Genomic DNA, 5,534 nt, shown 5'->3' on the forward strand with positions numbered 1-5,534 from the left:
AAAAAAAAAAAAAAAAAGAGGGTTCCACTTACATTAGGGTTTTTATATGGATATTCTGTTGCTCCACTGACACTTATGTAGAGAAGACTGTCTCCTACTCTAAAGCTGCACGTTTTAAAAATCACTTAAGCACGTTTTTATGCATGTTTTGTTAGTTTTGTTTTTCAGAATTCAGTTCCATTGGTCTATCTGTCAATCTCTGCACCCAAATCTCTGGTAGACTAATGACTCTTTTTCAAGTGTATATTGATTATGCTTGTCTATTTGCATTTCTTTATATTTTAGAATCAGGTGATTCACATATGCCTTCGTGTCCAAAGCCCTTTGTTTTGATTTAGGATTGCAATAAATCTGTAGATTCCTTTTTGGGAAGAATCAACATATTTAAAATATTGACTCTTCATGCCCGTGAATTTATTTCATTTTATGTTCATGTTGATCTTCATTAATATGTCTCAACAGCATTTTAATATTTTTGTCTGTAAAAATTTTTTGGTTAAACTTTTGTAACCAAAAAATATTTTTGCCAGCCACCAGCTGCCTCCCAGTCTTATTTGGTTAAAATATTTTTGGTTACAGTATTTTCCTTAGATTCTTGATATTTTGGTAAGATAGGTTAAAATTATATATTCTTTAGTTTCATTTTCATACACTTTGCCTGACAGAAAATGAAGTTGATATTCTTTTAAATATTGACCTTATATTAGCAAAATTATATACTATTATATATTGAATAAATTATCTTTAGTTGTTTTGGATTCTTTTCATGCCCATTCTAATCATCCATTAATCACAAAAGCTTTGTTTCCAACTGGCCAATCCTCATTCCTTCATTTATTTCTCTTGGATTACTACACTTACAACTACCCCTAGTATAAAAAGTAATAGAAATACTTGTAGCAGAAACTCTAGGTTAGGTCTCAAGTTCAAACTAGAAGCTTTCGACGTTTCCTTAAAAGGAATATCTGTTATAGGTTTGTCATGCATATCCTTTATCTAGTTTGGTAACATTTTTATATTTGATAAACTTTATGTCCAATAGTTTTAGATTTACAAGCAAATTGTGACAATACTAAGAAAGTTTTCATATGTTCCATACTCAGTTCCTCCTGTTACTAACATCTTGCCTTGGTAAGGTTTCCTAAAACTAATGAACCGGTATTTATACATTGCTATTAATATTCTTTATTTATTATTGAACATAATTCATTCACATTTTCTTACTTTTCATGAAATTCTATTTTCTGTCCCAGGATCCCCTGAGGATACTCCATTACATTTAGACATCACGTTCCTTTGGCTGTGTCAGTTGGTTGAGACATTTCTCGATTTTGAAAATATTGACAGTTTCGTATGGTTAGGTATTTTGTAAAATTGACTTTGATTGGGATTTATGTGATTTTTTTTTTGCCCTGATTTGATTTAGGTTATGCTTCCTGGGAGGATGAACAGAGAGGTGAAGTGCCATTCTTGCCATATCACACCAATCGCACATAGTATCAACATTAATTTGTCACTGATGATGTTAACTTGATTACCAGGGCATCATTGTGCTTTTTAGCTTTATTCAGGGTAAAGTTACATTATTTTTCCCTGTGTTATACTGTCAACATGAGAAGAACAGGGAGACCCAGGACTAGCCAGTAGGCACTAGATGCCTCTGAGAGATAACTGCAGAGACTCCCTGCCCACAAAGAAGAGAATCCACAGAATCCATCTGCACTGCTGCTGTCAGTCCTGGGAGGCCCTGGGGCATAGTGGCCCACTGTGGCATCCCCTGACATCTTAGGGGGTGGAAAGAGAAGAAGGCTGTGCTCAAGTGAGTCTCACTTCAGATCATGAGAGGGGAAGGGACCTGGACCCTTCCAAGCATCCCCAGGAAGACACAGCAGAAGGACTGGTGAGACATCCCTCCCAAGAAACAGGAAGACGCACAAAACCAGCTCCTGTTTTCATCCCTGAGAGGCCTTGGGCAGGGCCAATGGTCAGAGATGCTAGCGTTTTTCACCTGCTCTTGGGGGGCATCTCTTGGAAATGGGAACCTTGATCTGAAGGGCATAGTCTCTGGACAGCAGGGGACGGGGCTCTGAGGCCCTGTCAGAAATACCTTCAGGAAGACAGAGGGGCCTTCCCCCAGACCCCCGCCCATTTCAGACAAAGGACACCAGAGCCCTGCCTTGGGCCGAGGAGGTCCTATCCCACTGTGGATGGATGTGATTCTCCTTCCCACTTTGCAGGTCTCAGGGATGGGAGGGGCTTATTCAGAGGTGAAAGACTCAGATGCACAGGGGCAGACAGCCAGGCAGTTTCAGGAGTCCAGGCACAGCCTCTCAGGAAGGCTGGAAGGGAACACCCATGGCTGATAGTGTCCCCTCCTGTCCCTGTGCCTGCTGCCAGCTCTGGAGGAGCCCATCAGGGTCCCCAGATGTACCATTTTTTGACTTCCATTTTGGGAGTCAGCCAGAGGGGAGGTTTTCTCTGAGGTGGGCAGTTTCAGGTAAGCAGAGAAGGAGCCCAGGACTGACTACTCCACGAGAAGACAACTCTGTAAAGGACAGTGACCTTCCAATGTGGAGGGGAGGCCCAGGCTGCTTCGAGCCACTTCCTGCTGTCAGCCCTGGAAAAAGGATGGGGGGAGAGAAAATGGGGTGGTGGGCAGGAAAAGGTGAATGAGGGGCTTGAAGTGAGCAGGAAAAGGTGGAGGGGTATCGCGAGGTAGGCAGGAAGGGGTGGAAGGGGTCGGGGAGGTAGGCAGGTAGGCATCTGGGGGGACTCAGGAGATGGGTAGGAGGGGTGGAGAAGGGCCAGGAGGTGGTCAGAAAGTGTGGGAAGGAGGCAGAGAGGTGGGGGGTTCCTCCATAGACAGGAGACCCCGCCGCACGCTGTCCCTGCAATCAGCCGTGGTCAACCCTGGCAGGGTTGAAAGATGTGTTTCCCTACTTGCATCTTGGGAGTCTGAAGTACTTGAGGCATTTTGTGAGAAGGCTCAACTCAGGTCAGCAGACAGTACAGTCTTAGAGCTGGCCAACCCTCAAGGTAAGGGCCCTAAGGGAGAACTGAGGGGCTTCCCACTGCAGAAAGAAGAAGCTCCTGCCCACCCTGTGCCCGCTGTGGGACTTGCAGGACCCACACAGGAAGAGGGCAACTGAGGGCTGAGGGAGGTGTCCTCATGACAGAAGAAGGGAGGAGGTGCTTGCCCTGTAGGGAATAAATAGGAAGACTTTGAGGAGAGCAAGGGGAACCCCCACCTCAGAGGACAGATTCCCAGAGATTCCCACCCTGCTCCTCTTATCAGCCTACGTGGAGCTCCCCAGTCGGCTCAGGCTGAGCCACAGCTCTCTCATTGCTGGGTGAAGGGTGTAGTGGAGGGGGAGGCCTTGGTCTGAAGGTCCTACGGCAAGTCAGCAGGGGCAGCTGCCTCACTTTGGCAGGGGGAAGGTTCCCAGGCCCTCCTGGGGATAAGAGTGAAGACTGACGAGTCACATGTGCATCAGAGCAGATGTAAGGCTGTCCCTACTGCTCTCAGGGATGTAGAGATTGTCTAGAGGTTTTGCCTCAAGCCGGAAGCGTGGTAGGGACGTGTCTCGGTCTGAGAAAATGTGACAATGCTAATTAAATTCTAAAGGGGCTATGAACCCTGTAACTGTGGGGCTCTGGGAGTCTGGCCAGCCCCGGCTGTCAGCCCCGGGAGGCCCAAGCCTCTGCTTGCAGTCTTTAGCCTGAGGTGTTCCTTCACTTACTCTTGCAGGTGCTCCAGGAACCACGTGGTGAAGAGCTGGGTCTGAGTTGCACTTCTAAAGCCAGCACAGCAGAGGAGGCCCAGGCAGTGCCAGGAGTCAAGGTGAGTGCACACCCTGACGGTGTACCAAGGGCCCTACCCCCACAAACAGAGCAGACCCAGCAGCATCCAGCCCTAACCACCTACTGCCATTCCTGGTGCCCCAGGCTCTGCCTGCCAACTGTGCCCGGAGGTGCTTTCTCACATCTTCCTACAGGTTCTGAGGGAACAAACCCCCTAGGAAGACAGGAGACCTGTGAGGTCCTAGGGGACCACCTTAAGAGAAGAAGAGCCTTAAGATAAGTCGGCCTTTGTCAGAGCCAAGATGGGTACGTTTCTCAGCTGAGGCCACTCACACTGTCCCCCTCTTTCCCAGGCCTGTTGGATCCCATCATCCACATCCCTGCCCACACCTTTACCTCCTGCTCCTGAGGACGTCTTTATGTCAGTCTTTCAAAATTTTCCAAGCCGCAACTTTGAGGAAGGCTTCCAGAACCAAATTGTGATAGAGAACTTGGTAGATTCACAGGATTCCACAGTTGAGGAAGAGGAGGATGCCTGCTCCATTTCTTCTTCCTCTTTCCACTTATTGTTCCCCTCATCTTCCTCCTCTTCTTCCGCCTCCTGCTCCTCATCTTTCTCCTCTTCCTACTCTTCCTCCTCATCCTCTACTCTGATTCTTTGTGCTACTGAAAAGGAGGAGGAGCAGCAGTCTGCCGGGAGGGATGCTTCCTCTTCCCCAGAATCCTCCTGAGAGTCCTCCCCGGGGCCCTTTCCAGGTTTTCCTGAGCTTCTGCTCCTCCTCCACTTTATGGAGCCCATTCAATGAAGAATACAGCAGGCAAGAAGATGAAGATACAAGTCCCTGGCCCGGCTTGCCAGACAGTGAGTCCTTGTTCACTTATACACTGGATGAAAAGGTGGACAAGTTGGTGCAGCTTCTTCTCCTCAGATTTCAAACAAACAGCCTGTCACAAAGGCAGAGATACTGACGATTTTCATCAACAGGTACACGGGCTACTTTCCTATGATCTTCAGGAAGGCCCGTGAGTTCCTAGAGATTCTTTTTGGCATTGCCCTGGCAGATGTTGACCCAGACTGCGCCTATGTCTTTGTAAACACATTAGACCTCACCTGTGAAGGGAGGATGAGTGATGGACAGGGAATGCCTGAGAACAGAGCCCCTGATATTTATTCTGAGTGTGATCTTCATAAAGGGGAGCTGTGCCTCTGAAGAGGTCATCTGGAAGTGCTGAATGCAATAGGGGTGTATACTGGGAGGGAGCACTTAGTCATTGGGGAGCCAGGGAGCTCCTCACTAAAGATGGGGTGCAGGGACATTACCTGGAATACTGGTATGTGCCCAGTAGTGCTCCTCCACGCTGTGGGGTCCTAGAGCTCATTCAGAAACTAGCAAGAGGAAAGTAGTAGAGATTTTGGCCATGTGAAACAATACGTCCCTAGCTCCGTTCCAACCTCCTCCAAGGATGCTTTGAAAGATGTAGAAGATAGAGACCAGGACATCATTGACATCAAAGATGATGCTACTGCCATGGCCAGTGCAAGGTTCCGTGTCATCTCCAAAAAATTCTCTTGTCCTGAGTGAAGTCTGGGGCAGTTTCTTACCTCTGTGTTTGAAGAGGATAGTCGACATACTAGGTAGTGGAGGGCATGAGTGGCGCTTGAGGGAACAACACAGTGTTCTTCGCATTTCTGTTTCATATGGGAGAGGTAGAGCTTTACCTGTTTTTTTTTT

General features: G+C 47.3%; 1 pseudogene; it reads left to right on the forward strand.

The window, feature by feature from the left end:
• Window positions 1–4,103: 4,103 nt before the first annotated feature.
• Window positions 4,104–5,524, forward strand: LOC108292748 (annotated as a pseudogene).
• Window positions 5,525–5,534: the final 10 nt, after the last annotated feature.

Source organism: Cebus imitator, unplaced genomic scaffold (genome assembly GCF_001604975.1).
Source record: "Cebus imitator isolate Cc_AM_T3 unplaced genomic scaffold, Cebus_imitator-1.0 Scaffold504, whole genome shotgun sequence".
Taxonomy (NCBI): Eukaryota; Metazoa; Chordata; class Mammalia; order Primates; family Cebidae; genus Cebus; species Cebus imitator.